The following is a 20299-nucleotide window of genomic DNA, read 5'->3' as shown; positions in this document are numbered from 1 at the left end:
GCTTTACCATCATTAACCAACTAAAAAGAACATTGCTGGGATGCAAGGTTTAACCCATGGGGAACATTTCTCAAAACATGCAACCCCGGTGGGGGCTTGCTGCTAGATTGCCACGAACGTGTTCCCAAGGTTAGATTTCCACCTGCTTTTCACCATTGGCCTTCTTCTGTATGCTGATGTCTTCTGTCAACACAGTTAAAACAGAGGCTGAGATAGCAATGAGCAACATGCCTACCTTCAACATACTGTAAATCAGGGGTCCCAGCAATGAATTTCCAGGTAGAAGTGAGATAGGGCCCATTGCTTATACAGCCTCCCACCAACTCCTCTCTGTGTCAGCTTCCTCCCTGAAACTTGCATTTCCCTCAAAATCTAGTATTGATTCCTCAAACTCAGCCCAGAGATTATAAATATTCCCAGTCATCTCCCTCGCTCCAGTTAACATTTTGTGAGAAAAAATGAGGAAATACAGCTACACAGTTAGATTTTAGGTGGCATCCTAGAACAGATCATTAAAAGCAAAAAAAAACCAAAAAACAAAAAGCAAAAATCTCCCCAAACCTCAAGCCTTTTCTGAAATGCATCTTCCCTCCATTTAACTCTGTCCTGCTTTCAAAGTTCCTGAGTACCCACTTGTAACAAGGAAGGCAAATGGGCATCTCAAGGGGTATCTGCTGTAAGATCTGCATCTCCTGATCTAAAGCCCAGTTCAGCCCCTTCCCCTCATGCTCTGTCCTTCCCATGCATCTCCTTCAGACTTCACTCAGGACACCTTTTAAACCCCCTTTTATCATCTCTTCAGCATTGCCCAGTTGCTGGCAAGTTTCCAGCACTCCTGGAAGAAAGGGTAGTAGTTTGTATGAGGAGGTTATGTTGTCAGTGGAACAAAATCCATTACACCACCCAGCAGCAGCAATGGAAAAAGCCATAACACTTTGAATATCAGGAGGCACGGCAACTGTAAACCTCTGCAGTGTAGGTGTAGGGGCTTGCTGGATTTTAGGGATCAGTCTCCAAGCAGAAATGCATCTATTTCCTGTCCCTATTCCTGATAAGCAACCGCTAATGAAATATTTTTTGGCTTTTGTCAAGGGGAAAACAAAAGCCTGCTAGAGCACTTCAGCATGCCTGGGTGTGAGCTATTGTGCATCATCTGCTTAGCCAAATCCTGCGTGAGGGCTGGGGGAGTATAATCAGAATTCAGAGTACGTGGAGAGAAGAGAGATATGTATCTGCTTTTTTTGATTAATCCCAATGTACTCTATTATCCCGCTGGGGAGGATGGAGCTATGGAGATACCATTGTAACTATCAGCCAGAGCTGGGAGATCCATTCTGACAGCAGCAGAGAGTAAGCCATGGGCATATGAATACATCAACCATGAAGTCACTAACTCACCTGAACGATTCTGTTGTCCTCTTTAAATGTTAGGTTTCACTCTGTCATACACTGAGCATAATATAACCTGCAAATTAGTCAGAGCTTGGGCTAGCAAACATGAAACTGCACCAGGGGAAGTTCAGACTGGACACCAGGTTATTCACTGGGATGGTGGTTGGTCACTGGAACAGGAAACTTCCCAGGAAAGTGGCCCTGCCACCAGGCCTGTCAGAGTTTAAGGAGCATGTGAATGTTGCTCTTACTCATATGGTTTAGTTTTAGGTAGTCCTGAGAAGGGCAGCGATTTGAACTCGATGAGCCTTATAGGTCCCTTCCACCTTAAGATATTCTACGATTCTATGTAAGAAAATTAATAAATACAGTCTCCTCTGCAGTTTTAGAGGTGGAAGAAACTTCAAAGATTGGAAGAGGTAAATGAAATCATGAAACATAACATTAATTTCTTTATTATCAGCTTTCATGTTCATGAACATTTCCACAAAAGCAAAGGCATGAAGAAAGAACAGGAAGGTAAGATATAAGTAAAATCCTCAAAGTTCAGAAAGCTGGGAATTTTTTGGAAATGGGAAAAAAAGATGTTCTGTGCTTTAAAAATTCTGAAAGTTGACACTGTTATAGAAGTTAACTATAGATTATTATCATCATTTTTTATGGTTTTTTGGTAGATGTGTTTGCCCATCCTCTTTCAGCTCCAAGTGTAAAGGAATTTAATTATTTTCCAAATGCAATGAAAACATATTTCATTGTGCTTACATGCTGGGAGAACGTGTGTCGACTTTACAATGAATTTTCAATAGTTTGAACAGAAGTCCAAATTTGCAGCTGTGGGTAGTCTGTTTTTGTCACACACCTCTTTCTTAGTCAGCTGCTGTAAATCGGCCATAGTGAAATCGGAAATTCGTTGCAGAACAAGCTATTCCACACCACAGCAAATGTTCCGTGACTAACAAAGGATAACTTGTTTAATGTGATTATATTTTCTAAGTTAAATGGTTTTACATTTCTTCCTTTGGATTCAGGAACGACCATTCTATCGCAGTGTCTATCTCCTGCGTGTGCTGACTGGAACTGCACAGATGCAACAGCTTGTCCGCAGAGATCGAAACCAAAGGTCGGTTTGCCTAACACTGGGATATGAGCCAGGTCTTGTATATGTTTTTCTCTCTCTCCTGACACCACTCTGATTCCTTTTAGTGCCAGGAATTAGGATATTCATCTTCTCTAGGTAAACATCAGATTATGAAAAGGAGAATATAACAGCACAGAAGAAACTATGATATGTCTTGGGATTAGTGAATTCCTCCTAATTGAGCTTTAGTGGAAGTGGCAGTTCTGGCATTATTCTTATTCACCTTGTGGAAAATTATTGGAGCATATTTCATATAATTAGGATCAAGAATGGATTTGGCACCACTTCCAGCAAATGCCCCTGAACACTAATCTGGTTTATTTGGCACCACTGCTGAAGCTTCTCTTGTGGGGAATACAATGACAACAATTAACCTGGCAATGAAGAACAGAAATGGGAAGTGAGAAATTGTCTTGTCTTTTATCCACATACAGCATGAAGTGTGACCTCATTCAGCAACAGAGCAGAAATGACTTGAATTTTTTTTTCCTTCTTTTTTTTCCCCCATCTTGATATGCCCTAAGGAATTTTTAATTTTTTTTTCTTCATCTAGGTCTAAAATCCACATTTTTCCTGCTGTCCAAGAGTGCATGAATAAATAAACACGCAGGTCCTATTTAAAATATATCTATCTAAATGTATCAGATTTAACTGAGTGTTGTTGAATGACCAAAAGATTCCTTCCTTTTCTAGAACCAGACCAATACTGACTTTAAATAACTGTTAGCTCGGAGTTTGAAATCAATGGCAAGATTTATTCCACTGCACCAGGAGGTACATTTCTTTTCATATTAAGTAACTGCATATGGTCTGTACAAACTCCAGTTTCTAGTTGGTTCCATTTGTTCTTTTTTAGGGCAATATTCTGGCTCTTTTACCTCCCCCCCCCTTCCTTTATCCACTGATTAGAAATAACTGGCAACAGGTTTTAAGATTTCTAGGTCAAGTGCAGTGACAATTCATCCATCCATATATTTTTTTTTCCCCTTTAATATAGTCATCAAGCTGTATGACAATTCACTGAGACTTGGGAAAACTAGTTTGTTTGCAGGGAGGTTGTTTGGAAGAGGAGACTTCCACTAGAAGCAGGACAAAGAGATTAGGTATTAACCTGGGATCTTAAATACTGCAAATCTTGAGAGACTTAGAGAGATTTACAGAGACATGGGGAAACTTGACAGGAAAGATGACGAGCAGAGTGATTTGGCTTTGCTGCTGAACCAAATGAGAAAGGGCTGCAGAAAAACTCTGTGGGGAGGAGGGAGAGAGGAGGATCTTCCGTACTCAGGGAGCCTTAGGCTTAAGGCCAAAGAACACTATCAAGTGGTGAGAAAATTTAAGCAGCAAAATATGTATAGCTGCTTATTGGTGGTGTGCAGGGCTGGTTTTATTCCTACAGGAGTATACTTCTTCTGATAGATGTAGAATCTAAAAACACAAGAAATGCCTTGCCAGACATAGCAGCAGGAAATAACACCCAGGAGAGGCAAGTGTGCTTGTTTAATTTAGGAACAGCAACAAAATTTGCCTCTGTGTCCTCTCTCCCAGGTTCCTGGAGAGACGAGCTGGGAACCCTGAAGTGCTTGCAGTACTGCAGCTCAAAGAGGAAATTTTCTTCAGTTGCTGAGCAGCCCAATAGGGACAGCTGTGGGCCTGGGACATACAATTTCTACAAAGTCTCTTTCTTCTTGGGCAAAGACAGAGAGAGATGGTGGCCAAGGGACGTATTAGAGAGGCTGAGAAAAAGGCAAGTACAGTGATGTGCCCAGATCTAGAGCACCTGTAGACTCAGTGTTAGCAGGAACCAGAACAAAATCCCAGTGACAACTACAGTAATATGGGTGATGACTGGCTGGAGATCACACGATTGCATTTCAGTTACGTTATTAAAAATCTTTGCAAACACATCAGATCTGGGGAAAGCTGTCAGGTCTACTTCCATCTTTTCTGAAATCCTGGGAAAACAGAAGAGACCCACGGCCTGTCCTGATCTTTAACACTGCCCTCCCCAGAGCTCCCCAAGAGCCTTGAGCAAACGCTGAAGCTGAGAGGTCCTCACAGAAATTGTCCTTCCACTATACTGAGCTCCTGTCTGTGCTCTATCCTTTCCTTTGACAGCAGAAAAGGGAAGTGGTAAGTAAATCCCGTGCAAGCTGTTCAGCCACAACCAACAGATGAACTTGTAAGATTGTTGATCATGGCAAAACACCTTGTTTGGTAAGAAAGCTGCCTACAGCTTCTGGGTTCTTTATAGATGGAGCCCAAAGATGGAACATGTTGCAGCAATTTCATTTGTGAAGTAACAGCCACAGGAGCACGACCTGGTATGAGGAAGAAGTATGCTGTTGCAACGTCCTGGCCAGACAACAATGAGAAACTTCCTAGAAACTGATCATCTGTTATTGTGCAATGGGAACCCACCTAGAGCCTCCAGGTGGCAAACCAACAAATGGCAGGCACACATCTTCCACAACAAGTGGAAAAGACTATTTTTCCTAGAATTTTTCCAGAAATGAGCAATTTCTGCCAAACCATTTCATCATGACTTTGGTTGCTTGTCAACACTCTGTGAGATTTTCAACAGCACCAGCCTTGACAGGTGAGCCAGAGAAAGGGGAATGGTTATTGTCAACACAGCTGCAGTACCGTGGCCAATTTTTCCTATTCTGTCCCCAACGACACTTAATTTACAAAGCAGAGAGAAGCAAAGGTCAGGACAGATGGTACTGCATCCAGGAGGATCTGACCCTTGTTCCACAAATGCCTGGTGTGGTAGGAGTGGCGAACTTCTCATGCCAGTCCTCCCTGATGCTGCCAAACTCAGCAGTCAGTGCCCTACAGCTGCAGCTCATCCTTGACCCATGTCTTGTCATCTCCCTTGCCCAGTTTTATTCATGCTTCCCCCCAACATCTGTACTGGGAAAGTGATACAGAACACTGTGCCTGCATCAGGATCTCCAGACCTCTCTGTTTAGGAGATATTATGACACATTTTCCATCAGTTTTTGTTCAATTAAACATTTTAATTTCATGCACACGTGCCATTGTACCATTGTATCCTATTTTTCAACTTAGAGGCTTTTGAATTCATCCTTGGCTCAAAAGTGTTGGATACCCATCTTCTGGCACCTAAGCTTAAAAATATATGGTCTCCATCTTTCATGTCCTCTCTCACGGCAGACATTTCACAGACCTCTATACAGCTGCAGCTAATACATTGTATATGTTGCAATACCAAGTTTCATGAACAGAAAATGGGGTGTTAACATTAACCATGAATTTCCTTCTCTCTGTCTCTCTCCTTTTTTTTTTTTTTAAAAAAAAGCTGTGTAATAACAATTAACTTGGTTTAAATGTGTTCCCTACATTTTGATGGGTTTCAGCAACAAATATTTTTACACCACACTAAATCTGAAGTAGAAAAATAGGAATGCTCCCTGTCAGCACAAAGAGAAGTGAAAGATAATAAATCACTGACTTGTAAACTGCACCCAAGAATCAATAAAATGTAAATGGCTACAAAATAGAAGGTAGAAATACATTAAATATGAATGATAAGAAAGAGGAATAAGACTGGAAAGTGATAAGGCTGTCTCATTATATAAGACAGAAGTGATGGAGAATGGTTCTGGGCTGGCAGAAAGAGAGAACAAAATTATATATGACCATGTATTCCTGTCCACTACTCAACCCTCTAATGGAGATAGAATATATCATGTGAGTGTCAACAACTTTTAGAAACTTTACACATTGCTGATTACAAATGAAAATGTAATGCAGTCTACATGTGTTCTGGCTCTTATCTCTCCTCCAGGGGAAAGCATTAAAGCCTCAGCCTGCCATGGAAAATGTAGTATTCAGACATCTGTGACCATTATGTGTAGAGAAGATAAGATGCACGTCAAACCTATATCTGTGACAGGGTCTTGGAGTCTCTAGAGGCAGATGAATGAAAGCATATGAAGACTGACTGAAAATTTTCTAATTAAAGCTTTGCTATCCCCAAAAGTATTTGCTCTCCACAGAATATTTTATGTTTTGAAGGGAGGGCTCTCCAAAAAGATTGTAGCCAATAGCCAAAATACCCAGTGGTTTTTTCCCCCTCAGGTTTCTCTTTTAAGAAATGAATAGCCCATTCTTGAGTAAAGATAGTCTATGCCTTAAAGACTCCCTGAACAATGGACTCATCCTGCTGACCTGCCACGGAGGTAAGCTGTTAGCCACTGCAAGATAGCATTAGAAATATGGGCTGTGAGAGACATTGTGATGCTTGAAGAATAACTAGTCCTGAGCAATAGCAGATAAATAAATCAGAGCAAAGCCAGAGGTAAATGCTTGGGTGAACAGTGGCCTGGCAGTTAACATAAGAATGAAAACAGCAGTAGTCCATACCAGCAGAGTAGGTGAGGTGAATAAGGTAGGGTTTCAACTTCAAAACTTTCCAGCAAAGCTGTTGGGTTTTATATCTAGAAGTACAATCAGCTTTGTGTGGCCAGCAATTCATTCTACTGCTTTAGAGACTTAAGAAGAAAAAATGCAAATGCACCTTTGATGTGTTGATTACTTAGGGATGTACAAAGCCATGAACAGTGGCTGTAATGAAATGTCTCCTGGGTGCCTTGGAACATCTCAGGAGGATCCAGGAGAGGTTCCCTAGGAAACCAGAGATGCACTCCAAAGCATGTGCAAGCTTGGCCAGATGACAGCAACTCAGTTGTGCTCTGAAAATCGCTGCTGGAAGGCATGTGATTCAACTCCAAAGTGCAGTTGGTAGGACTAATTGTGGACAGCCTAAAGGAGGTTACGATAGATTTGTTCCCAGTTGCATAAATGTTCAGACCTCAAAAGGAAAGAAAAGACTGATTGTTAGTTATCCACAATGAGGGGGGGGGAAGAGGTGAATAGCACCTTCAATTAATCTAAATATTTATCTTAGTCCCAGATTCTGTTGGCCTAAATTCCTCCTAAATCTCTGTGCCCACTGTTTTCCACTGGCTGGCACCCCAAAGGCTTCTGAGTAGTTATTCCAGAAATGTAAGGCTCTGAGCACAGAGCCACTTGCATGCACTGGTGGTCAACACTAAGCAGTCATTTTTATGTGGAATTTAGTCTTGACAGAATTGGGCCTTAGCCGGTACCTCAAAGGTGCTTATGAAAGAAGGTGCCTGCAGACCTTATGTTTGACCTTGCCTCCTTTGTCTTTCAGACAAAATAACCAGTCTAGCACCTGTTGGGAATTACAGTTTAGCACATCCCCTAAATCTCACTCTTATTCTGTATCTCAGCAGCTCCAACCCCATTCTCATGGGATTTCCTCAAGAGAGAGTTAAGATCATGTGTGTGACCTGAGAGGGGAATGTGAAGAGAAGAAAAAATTTTCTTTTGCCCTCTTTGGCAGCATGATTCCCAACCCTTTGCAGATCCTTTGTCTCTTACCACAAGAAGTAAGGACCCTTTCAGTAAGGGCAGAACAGGGAAATTTTTCATGCAACTATGAGAGGAGACATGACTCAACTACACTTCTTCTTTCCAGTTGTGTTTCTCTGACTCCTTTAGCACAAGTCTCTGGATTCACCAAAGACTGAAAAGAAAGCAGTCACGGCAATTTCAAAATGCTGTCTGACTCAGCAGTGGTCCTTCCCAATGATCTGTGGATCAAATAGCCTGAAGGTCACGTATTCAGAGATTGGGATGTCTGGAGTGGAAGGGATCTGCCACATATGAACTTTCTTACAGAGTTTTCCTTTGATTGAAGAAGCACTGTTGCTCCTGAACTCCCATGCCTTGGTACAAGATAGGGCAGACAGGTGTGGCTGTAACTCCAGCACAAGTAATAAATACATTTAGCAGCTAGATTAGCATAATTGCTTGCCTAGTCAGCTAGCACGCAAAGTGCACAAACAAGTATCATAACAGTTTTATTACATGTACATGCTTGTGTTTCCTTGAGACGTGATAAAACAAACAGATCTGTAATTTTAGAGCAAGCACTAAAAAACCCTAAAAAAATGCAATGAGTAATTCGAAACAAATGTTGGGAAAATTGTGTCTTCAAGAAATCTTCTCCAAGCTGCACCCCGATTATATTTTATCAACATGTAAGAGAAAAGATATTATGACTGAATGTATTACTGTCCACAAAGTCTTACATTTAGGTAGCTTTTGTTTTCCTCCATTGTGAAATACACTTCATTGAAGTAATTTATACTCTTCCGTGTAAAACCATAAGATGTGATTCCGTCTGGAAACTTTTTAAATGGGTGACTAGTTGAGAAATGACCTCTCCTTGTTCAAACAACAGATAAGTAATGTGTCTCTTATTTCTAAAGTAGAATATTTAGTTCTTGCTGATAAAACTGAACAGTGCTTTTTGGAGATCTTGAATATTAGTGGATTATAACTGTTTTAAATAAGTTTCTAGCAATCCACTGTGATTTCCCAGATGTTACATGAGCTAACTAGCAAGTTTGTTAATAAAAGCAAAAAGGGTAAAACATCTTTGATGTTATACCAAGATGCACTCAGCTGTTCAATGAAGTAAATCTGTTGGGGGTTGGTCCTTTTACAAATGGCACATTGTGCTTGTTACAAGGAGCAGTAGGAGCAGTGAGCAAGATGTGACTGAAGTAGACTGTCAGCTCCTCAGTTTGATTTATAATGTGGTTGCATTGACATGAGACTATAATATAGCAAAGCATATGTTCATTGTGAGTAATGTACACTCATCTATACATCATAGTAGTATTAAATAAACAGTCTCAATCATTTTCTAAAGTAGTCCTGCAATGAATGTGGTTATAGTGCCATGGGACAAATACTGATTCAGAGGCAATGATCAAAAAGAGAGCAAAAAAATACAACCCTCTTTTTTTTCTCCCGCTTGCGTTTGCAGTCCTCAAACTGGTGGAGAAAAGGGAGCTGAAGTAACATACATTTTCTTGTTGTGGGCCTGTAGAAAGACTAATCCTGGTCTTTCTCAGGAACAGAGAACAAGCACAACAGTGGCTCCATGACATAACTTGCTCAGTTTCAGTCCTCAAAGAATCTGGTCCCTTTGATTCCCAGCTGGACTGTTTGCAGGAAGAGGCTCAGTAGGACTTCAAGAAAACTTTGACATAGTTTCAGAGATGGCAGTGCCAAATCCATCTCTGCAATAAAAAAGACACTGCATGAACACAAAGAAACCCGTGCATTTATCTTGAAGTCTGTCAGGCCATCCATTTGAATGTTCTATTAGGAACCATGACATCCTATTTATTTTTTAATACTCTAGTTGTAAATGGACAACAAATGTTATTTACCAGTGGTTGAGCAAGAAATTGTAATTGTTTAAACATGGAAATGGAATTTAAAGTTCTGCATTCAATTATGTTTCGGGTTGCCTTTAATTTGGAGTTAAACCTGGAGGTTTAAAAAACAAAAAAATCACTATGTAAAATGGGAAGAATGTTAAAGGATGTACCCAAACTGCCTGCAACAGCACAAAGATTATACAAAACATGGTAAACCCCTTGGCTGTTCAAAGAATCATGCACTGTATGAGCGTAGTTATTTTGTGCTGTTTGAGTTTCCAACCACTATATTATGTGGCAGATCTCATAAACCAGAAGTTTCTGAAGTCTCATTTGTGCTTCTTCTGTTTCCTTTGTCTAAGACACATTTGCTGAGAAAATGCTTCTTTCCTTTCTTTATCTCTCCCAGAGACCTGGTGCACCTACTGTGTCAATAGCAAAGTCATTACAAGAAAACTGTATTTTTATTTTCCAGCCTGAATTGAGACATTTTATACATCCACTGGTAACTTAAAAAAATCAGAAATATGATAAATTAAATACACCACATTCCTCTCAGGCAACCTAAAGAGAAGGAAGAGAAATTCCCAGAAGGAAGACTGAAAGAAAGGAAGAAAATCCTAGCAAAAGAGAATGAGTGTCTCCTTGGCTTTCAGGCACAGGCCAGACTGAAGATGAAGTGTAGGTGGACACCTTTTCCACAGCACTGGTAGGGAAGCACAGGCCAGGGCTGGAGCTGTGAATTCTTGGGAATGTGCAGCTTAAAATCTGCTAACCCTGGAAAGCTGCTCTGCCCTTTGCTCTTCATTCCAGGGGTGAATTTAATTACCCAGCTTTAACCATTGGCTTTCACTGCACTGGCAGAGGTGTGTGTATTTAACATGGCATTCATCAGAATTAAAAAAACCAAACCAAACCAAAAAAACCCAAAACCACACAAACGACAAAAAGTGCCCCCACTCCTAAATCCCCTATTGGCTTCAATTTTTGAAATGTTACATTTCAAAACTAAAATGTTTCACTTGTAAAAATGGTAACATTATCTTTTTAGATGAACATCAGCTGTGCCATGAAAACACATTTTGCCATGCAAAACACCATTACTGCTGTTCCATGACTACAATTGCCCTCAAAGGTGCAATTCTCAAGCTTTCCTCCCAAGAAATTGCTCATTTTTAAATCCATGGTGTTACATCGTTGAGATGTGGTTTTACAGGTCTTCAGTTACAGCTCTCCACATTGTATCTTGTTATTTCCTGCAGTGGATGGATGCGATTAAGTTTTCTTTTAAGTGCATGGAAGGAACTATTGGTGTTAAATCTGGGGTATGTATTCTAAGGACCCCTCATAAGTTAATATATGTTAGAACATACCTAAAAAGAAGTAATAATTATGATCCTGTAAAAAGCTTTTAAATACTTGCTTTTTAGGACATATTGGTATTATTACACCCATTAAAGTGGCACCATATATAAGTGATATCCTAGCCATTAGCACTTACACTTCAGTAGCAAACACTGGTGTTGACTGATCTGTCACATGATCAAAATTCTAATCTTTATTTTAACACAAATGAGTTGTGTACTTTTTTCCTGTGGCAGGAAACATGACTGCTTTTCTACTCTTCCTATCATCCTGTGAATTCCAAACCCACGTTTCATAAAGAAATGTGAATTTATTATCTTTCTGAATTTATTTTCAGAGAGTATCTCACCATGGATTTGTTCTTGAGAAGAACAATGTTTTTAAACTCTAACTTCCCCTCTTCCTTCCAGGTCAATGCTGTATTCTTTATTCTTCTACCCTGGCAAGGCAATGGAGGGTTTTGAGAATCCAGTTCATACAAAGTGTTTCCCAGCCAGTGTGACACCTGCACACAGGTTGGGAAACCTGGCACTTTGTCCCAACCAAATGCCTCCCAACCTTTCCCAGAACAGAGAAAGACAGAGAGTACTTCTAAGTTAAACTCATGACTACTATAAAGTAACATGTTAGCACCAAGGAACTGACTCACTTTTTCCTACCATGGCTCTCCTACTAGAGTTACTGGGAATCCCTAAATAACTTGGGCCAAACCCAAAACCATAAGTGAAAAGGAATGTAAATCACCAGACTTAGAACCACTCCTAACTTTACTCTGTTTAATTAGTTTATCACCTAAAACACTAATGGCATGTCCACAGACCTTGTGCCTCTACATTCCCATCCAGATTCACACATTTTAATCCTTTTGAACAGAGGCATTAGGAGGCCACATCTTACCTGACTTCATTCATCATTTCTACACCTGTTTTTCTTTTAATGTCCTATTTCTTTCTGAGTGAAGTGGGAGCTTGTGCACTGTGTTATCACCTCACCAGAACCAGATGTGGGACAGGTATCACAGGAACTGTGAAGTTTCTGTACTGCCTCTGCATTAATCAGGACTCAGAGAGGCTGCATGCTGGGTGTCACTGATATTTTCATCCCCTTTGCCTGGGGTAATGCCACAACCCAAGCTTCCTATCAGTACAAGGGTCTCCTGTCCCCTGTGCTGCTTCCTCTTCTATTTGTGTCATCAGCTGGGCTGGTTGCTTTGACTTAAAGCAAGGGAGGGATTAGGGGACACGATACGTGCTTCCTTCACAGTGAGCAGCAACTCTCTCATTGTCCTTGGCACCAGTGGGAAATGCTGCTCTCCACCCATGGTGGGAAGCACACACCTTCTTCCTCCACAGCACTACAGAATCGCTGGCCTTGCTTTGTGTTTCTCCCTCCCAAGTACAGGCAGTGAGTGAGTGTTTGTACCTCTCCCCTCTTCCTAGAGACAGAAGAGACCTTTTGGAAAGACCCGAGGCACAGTGGAGCAACTGTGCGGTGGTGGAAAAGCACAGTATTACAGATGTGGTCTGAGTGATGGTAATCTCTTCCCCCACCTCCTGGCCGTGCTCCTGCTGACACAGCCCAGGGTGCTATGAGCCTCCATCCATCACTGGATTGGGCTCATCCAACTCCTCCAGGACACCAGGCCCTTCTCTGCAGAGCTGCTCTCTACGCTGCACCTTGCAGGGTGTTAGGCTGTCCCAGATACCATTTGTCCTGGTTGAATTTGATGAGGTTCTTGTAATTCCATTTCTCAAGCCCGAGTTCCTCTGAATGGCAACTCTACCCTTGAGTGTACTGACCAATTCTGCCAATTTGTTGCCATCCAAAAAATTGATGAGAGAGCACTATCATCTCAACTAAGCACTGACAAAGGTGTTAAAGAGCTCACATCCTGGGACAGACCCCTACAGTACTCTACTTCTTAACAGCCTCCAGACAGAGTACAGCCCATTAAACACTGTCCTCTAAGTCCTACCATCCAAACAGTTTTATACCCATGTGGCTGACCATCCATCCAGATCATAATGTCCTATTATGTATAGAAGATTGTGGTAGATGGTGTCAAAAGCCCTGCGAAAGTCAAGGTAAATTATATCCACGGCTCTTCTTTCATCTCTTAATCCTGTTGTTTTATTACAGAAGGCAAGTTTGTGAGCTGTGATTCATCCTTACTAAATGCATTCTGGCTGTTCCTCATCACCTTCTCTTTCCTGTGCCCAGAAAAGTGTTCCAAGAGGACGTGGATTTCCACATGGGCTGCAATGAGGCTGATCAGCCAACAGTTTCCCTTTTGGCATTTTTTTTCTCCAAGATGGGTATAACATTTGCCTTTGTCTAGTCATTGAAGATCTCTCCCAGTCTCCACGACATTTCAAAGACAAAACTGTGGCCTTGCAGTGATGTCAGCCAGGTCCCTCAGTGCAGTTCAGATGATCAGCAGTTTATGCAGCTCAGGATGTCTATGGGTTGAGTTCTGACATCTTGATCCGCACTCACTGCTGGCCATTCTCCTTGAATCCCAGGCACAGAGAGTTGGAGACCCTGTTGGTAGGTCTGAGGCAATGATGGATCTGGTACCAAAGCTTTATCTGCTTCCGTTGCTACTAGATCATTAGCCCCATTTGGGAACAAGCTGATATTTTCCTATTTTTAGTCTTTTACTCTTGGAGCTGTGGCAGAAGCTCCTCTTGTTGCCCTTGAGATGCCTTGCAAATCTTAACTCTGGTTGAGCTTTGACCTCAGAAAAGAGACTGTATGTGATTCCTTTGGACATTTGCCACGGTTTCTGCATCAGCCCAGAAACCTGAGTTAGCTACTCTGACGCTGGAAATGTACGGAACATTCAAATGCAAGCACCGAGACTATTAAGAAATGTAATATCTGAATGTCCTGCATAAGCTTCAGTATAAATTGTACTCTTCTATATCTGTCCAAAGGCAGCTGCTTTGTTCTGCTTTGTCAGGGAAACTGTTAATAATTTAATAACGAAAGGGAACTAATGAAGCCTATGGATTTGAGCCTCATGCTCAGATTATCCAGTGTCTAATGAAGTGTGAATTTTGACTGAAGCTTTTTCCACCCTGAGGGGAAAAATCCACTCTCATCCATCCAGGTTCTCCTGTGACTAATAAAGGGTGAGCTCACACTGCAGCTTTTACTGTACAGGGAGTACAGGTAAAGTTATTCTCCAGTACCTAGCCCTAGTTTCATGACACAGGTGAAAACATATGACTCTGGAGATACTACCCCTTTAATTCAGATTTGACCTCTAGGTTTTGGAATTAATAGGGAGAACAGACAGACTGACAAAGGCTGTTCCAAAGCCATTATTTAAGCCTCACACTTTGAAACATCTCAACATTTTGATTACTTTGCATTTCAAACACATCTCATTAGAAAGGTGAGAAACAATTTACATTAAGTATTAGTGTAATTTTTGAAACAGGTGAACCATAATGATTCATCTTTTGTGAAACGTATCCCTTCTCAAATACTGCAGACTAACAATTTCATATGTATTTATATACTCCATACTTTCCACAGATGGCTTAGGTATTTATCTGGTATAGAACAAGGTTGTTTCTAATGTAAACCAGTAAGGCTTTGTTTTTGTAAAAACAAATGCTACCTACAATTTTCTTTCTACAGTAGGCTAAGCCTAGATTTAGCAAAGAAGAATTTTGTTTGGTCTGATTTGGATGCATATATGCCATGAGTAACTCCTCAAACAGATGTATGAGGCTGTTCTGTCCCCCTTCCTAGACAAATACATCCAGGCTCTGGCTGACGGCTGATGAGTGTTTTGCTGTGGCATAGCTAATGCATATTAGTGATCTGGTTTTAAAACCAAAGTGGAGACAGGGCAAGGCACTTTCAATTGCAAGGTCAACCAGGTGAGGCCAACCAAAAGCAGCAGCAGCAGCATCCCGACCTCCTCCGGGAACCTAGCTGCAGCTTCTTTGATTTTACAGGTTTGTAGCTACCATATTAATTAAGTTTCCACTGTGAAAAAACTCACAGAACAAGGTCCTCTGCCACTGAAGAGAAAGCCCAGTGTGACTGTGTACATGTCAGGAGATCTACATCAGCCCGTTGGGGGAATGGCATTGCTCTCATTTCAGCAGCATGCGATACAGTGTAAGCAGCAGCAAAGCTGCCTGAGAAAAGGCAAACCAGCTGCACTGAAATCCGGCCCATGTGACTGTCAGACACCTTCCAGTCCCTGTTGTCTCCCCTTAAGTGCTGCACGTATCCTTGACCCTCTTCTTTAGTTTCACACATGTTCATCTACAACGACTCATCACCTTAAGTACTATATTATACAAGTGACCTAAACCAGAGTAACTAACAACAGCTATATTGCAGGTGAGGATATTATTTTTTTTTTACCTTCAGTGTATCATTTTCCACCTACTTCTTCTCCCGCATAAGCAAACACGCACTCAAACACACTGGATGATTGAGTACATCTGAGCGTGACGCCCTGCATGGCAGTGCAACAGATAATGTGATTTCCAGCAAATATATGGAAAGTCCTTTAGGCCAAAATAATTTGCAAAGGGAGGCTTAGTAGCACTGAACTGAAGCATCATTAAAACCTTCACATGATGTGGTCTTTGCATATGCACTTTCTCCAACATGTCAATAAAACTAAAACAGAAAAACAAATGGAAATCATGGCTACTATTAACTAGAAAGAGATTACTGAATGGTTTAAATAATAAAAAAAAAAACCAACAAATAAATTCTTATCCACATTAGGAAGCAGTGACCAGATAGAACAATATTCTGAAACCCCAATGTATTTTTTTTTCTTTTTCTCTTTTGAAACCTTAAAATATGTATTTGTGAGGTTTTTTATATTATGTATTACATCCCACTATTTCAGTTTAGTCATTTCCCAAACTCTATTTTCTAGTTGAGTTTATTCACAAATGATTGATTTCAACTTGAGAAACTCCTGGTTAGTTCAATAGCCCCTGCTGTGTAATATAAGCTATTCATGAAGCAGTGACATCTAAATTTTGGCAAAGCATGGGAAAAGCCAGATATTTTCTTAAAACTGGGCTTCACTATAATGTGGTTTTGTATTCTCTCTCCATTTAAATTGATTGGCCATTTCGATTTGAAAAAAAAAAAAGGGGGGCACTTTGCAAAGTGTCACTCTGAAGTCTTTCGTTACCCTGGCTATTCAAAGACTTTCTTTTCTTGATCTTTGGAGGAAAGCCTTGCATTGTTTCTGACGCTCTGAGCAACTGCTTTGCTCATATCCCTTAGCACGTAGGAGCCCAAACGCTTCCATAGCACAACCATTCAAGGTTTTTTTGCTCCCTTTCATTACATGTGCAATAGTTTCCCTCTGAAACACCTGCCAGACTCATTCCCTGGCCTATTTTCTCCTACAAGCCTCAATGTCATCCTTTCCTTTCATTACCACTACATCCAGATGACATCCACCATCCACCTTGACCATGACCTCCTCACCACAGGGGAATCTGCCCACACACCATCGCTACCTCAGCAAACTGCCTAGGACACAAGGTGCACCATCTCCATACTCTCATGAATATCCTATTATTCCTACCACCCTCACTCGTGATCCCATCAGTGTGGCTACCTCACCATGTTAATTAAGCCCTCAAGTCCTTCATCCCTTCCATAGGGAGAAGGGTGGCGAAACAACGACTGCCACCCAGGCCTCGAGTCCGTCAACTTCACCCTCTCCTCACATCTTCCATCTTCCTCCCCTGCTTTTCGTTTTGTTTTTGTTTGTTTCCCTTTTCTAGCATGATTCCTCCCCCACCCCCGAAATCTTTAAGAAGACGAAGGCAAGGGCAGGAAGGGAGCAAGCTCTGCCCCCGTGTGCCAGGGGCTGACCCACCCCCCTACCCTGTACTCTCCCCCCCTGCCGTCCCCTCAGGCGGCTCCTCTCCTCTCCCTCTCCTCTCCCTCTTCTCTTCCTCTCCTCTGCTCTCTCCTCCTCCTCTCCCTCCTCTCCTCTCCTCTCCCTTCTCCTCTCCCTCCTCTCCTCTCCTCTCCTCTCCTCTCTCTCCTCTCCTCTCCTCCTCCTCCTCCTTCTCCTCTCCTGCTCCTCCTCCCTCCTCCTTCCTCCTCCCTCTTCCTCCCTTTCCTCTCTCCTCTCCTCTCCTCTCTCTCCTCTCCCCCCTTCCTCTCCTCTCCCTGCTCCCCCCCTCTCTCCCCTCCCTCCTCCCCTCCTTCTCCTCTCCTCTCCTCTCCTCCTCCTCCTCTCCTCTCCTCTCCTCCCCTCCCCTCCCTCTCCTCTCCTCTTCCTCTCCCTCTCCTCCTCCTCCTCCTCCTCCTCTCCTCCCCTCCCTCCTCCTCTCCTCCTCCTCTCTCCCTCTCCTCTCTCCCTCCTCCTCCTTCTCCTCTCCTGTCCTCTCCTCCGTCCTCTCCTCTCCTCCTCTCCCTTCTCCTCCTCCTCTCCTCTCCTCTCCCTCTCCTCACCTCTCTTCTCCTCCTCCTCCTCTCCTTCTCCTCTCCCTCTCCCCACCTCTCCCTCTCCTCTCCTTCCTCTCCTCTTCCTCCTTTTCCTCCTCTCCTCTCCTCTCGCTCTCCTTCCTCTCCTCTCCTTTCCTCTCTCTCCTCTCCTCTCCTCTCCTCTCCTCTCCTCTCCTCTCCTCTCTTCCTCTCTCTCCTTCCTCTCTCTCCTCTCCTCTCCTCTCCTCTCCTCTCCTCTCCTCCTCTCCTCTCTCCCTTTCCCCTACCCACCCGCTGCCCCGCCCCTCCCTGTGTCGTCACTCCCTTTCCCTTCCCCTATTGGCCCGCCGTGACGGCAACGCCGCGGCCCCCCCTTCCCTTCCCCTCCCACCCGCTGCGCAGGCGCAGTGCTGCCCCGGCTCCAGGGCTCGCGCGCGGCTGCCCCTTGCCCCGCCTCACCCCCGCCCCCCCTCCCTCTCCCCCTCCCCCGCCCAACGGCTCTCCGCGAGCCGCCGCCGTTGTTGTCAGTTGCGCCTCGGAGTCTCCGCAGCGCCAGGGCCCGGCGGAGCGCCAGCCAGACCGGCAGCGGGGCAGGAGTCGCCGCCGCCGCTGCAAGCAGCAGCAGCGCCCGCCCTTCCCCGATCCCCCTTCCCTCCCCACCGCGGCCCAGCCGAGGTTCCCCGCTGGGGTCTTCCACCCTTTCTTTCCCTTTCCGCCGCGCACCCGCTCCCCGCCGCCGCTCCCGAGGTGCTGCCCATGCAGGGGGCGGCGCGGGGCGCGGCGGCCCGAGGAGACGCCGCCGCCGCTGCTGCTGCAGGCAGTAAGTTGCTAGCGGGGTTGGGCCGGGTTCAGCTGGGGTTGGGCTGGTGAGGATGGGGCCGGCCCGGTGGGGTGGGGTGTGGTGGGTTCCCTTCTTCCACTCCCCTGCGCTTTTCCGTTTCTCACGGAGCCGGCCTCGCCCGCCGAGCTCCTCCGGGCCGGCCCAATGGCGGCCTCGGCCCAGGAGGAGGCGGTTGGGGGGACGTTTCCCGACCGCCGAAGGTCGGTGTATCGGTGCTGCCTGGGGCTTTGAGGAGAGGCGTTTGGTGGGAAGGGAGAAGCGGGTGTTACTGCAGGGACGGCGGGCTCCCGGCGGGAGCCTCTTATGCCCTTCGGCGCGGCAGAGCCCGGCGTGCCCCACGCGAGCCCTCTTCCCCTCCGTGGTGGTGTCCCTGCCACACGCCCCGGTGGCAGCAGCCCGTCTGTCGAGGCTTGCGTGTGAGCGGTTCTTTGCCGCGCCGCTTCCATTGGACCCACGCGTGTCCATGCCCCTGTGTGTCCACGGCCGGGTGTGTGGGTGTGTTTGTGTGTGTGTCCTCGCTGTAATCTCTGGAACAGCGTAAGCGCTCCGCGGGGTCACCGCGGGAAAAGCGAAGGGCGGGTTTGCCCCTCTGCCACCCCTCTGCCCGCGCCAGTTCCGCCGCGCATTTTCTGTCTCTTGGAGATAAAAAAAGAAAAAAAAAATAAGCAAGCGGGGCGAAATCCCTGCGGTGAGAGAATCGGTCCGGTGACGGGTGCGTTTTGGGGCAATGACGGTGCATCTTATCTTTCGGAACCAGGTGCGTAGCCAACAGGTTTGCTCAGAATGCGAGCTTTCGTTTTTTCTGCTCGCAGAGCTGGAGCATGCCTCTGACAGAAGCTGAAAGCACAAGTGTCCCTTGTTCTGTGTCAATACGTGTGTTGCTTCTGTCAATACTTACTGCATTGATTCTGCTGCCTTTAGATTAATATAGAAATCGGTCGGGTAAGTAGGTAAGTCCCAGAGAGAGGTCTTTATACTGTTTGCTAGGTGGATTTTGGCACCCAGATGGTACGAAGTACAATGGTACTTTGCTAGTTAAATTTATGGAGGATGATTTTTAAAGATGCTTGGGTGAAGGACACCATATAGCTGAAGGACAGATGTATGTGGTTGTTTTTGGTGGTGTGGTTTTGGTTTGTTTGGGTGTATTGCTGTTTCCTTTTTTTTTTTTTTTTTTTTTTTGTAGTAGACTGAATAAAATACCAGAGAACATCCACTAGGGAAAAAGGCTATATTGGCCAGAGGATGGTTGGCTACAAATGTGACCTATTTTCAAACTGGTTATTTTTATAGGTAAGCGATGCTAGAACACCTGTGAAGGAGAAAGCGTCACGTGGAATATGGAAATAAAAGCTTTGGATTTTTGTTTATCTGTATATAGTTTCTTACTGCTCATCTTTCTTTCAAGAGCTTTTTAAAAGTGCAAATGCAAAGAAGTGGTTTCTTCAGCGGCACCATTGCAGTTCCTGGGGCAGCTGGTGTGTATTGTATGATTTCCAGCCATCTAGCATGAATGAATTGCATGCAAATCTGCTTACGCCTGCCCTCTGTAGTGCAGTCACTACTTAGTCATGTAGGCTTCTTCTTGGAGTTGTTTATTATGGATATATTTAGATTTTCAGGCTCTGGGGAAGAACCAGTTTAATGAATCTCAGCAAGATGAAATATAAATTAGTGTTTGCAAGCAAATGTTTCTTATTTTATAAGTAAGCAGTTCTTGGGAGGTGTGCACCACTAGGAACCAGGTTAATGAAAAGTAGTGGGGGGGGGGGGGTTGATAGCTAAAGTGTATCAGGAAGTGAGAATTCATGTGTAGTTATTTTTGCGCTAGTT

General features: G+C 43.9%; 1 protein-coding gene across 3 annotated transcripts in view; it reads left to right on the top strand.

Moving 5' to 3' along the window:
• Nucleotides 1-18108: 18108 nt before the first annotated feature.
• The window catches only part of SNRK (SNF related kinase), a 40526-nt gene continuing 38335 nt past the window's right edge, over nucleotides 18109-20299 (top strand). Inside the window, exon 1 of one of the 3 annotated variants that reach the window (XM_030446217.1) lies at nucleotides 18109-18445. The gene's annotated coding sequence lies outside the window, so the exon portion shown is untranslated. Of the gene's footprint in view, nucleotides 18446-18674; nucleotides 19945-20299 lie in introns of those variants that run through there. The other 2 variants (XM_030446219.1, XM_030446218.1) reach the window with 2 other exon arrangements.

This window comes from Calypte anna, chromosome 2, assembly GCF_003957555.1.
Source record: "Calypte anna isolate BGI_N300 chromosome 2, bCalAnn1_v1.p, whole genome shotgun sequence".
NCBI lineage: Eukaryota > Metazoa > Chordata > Aves > Apodiformes > Trochilidae > Calypte > Calypte anna.
The sequence above is the reverse complement of the archived record's forward strand: the minus strand, read 5'-3'. Positions and strand labels throughout refer to the sequence as shown.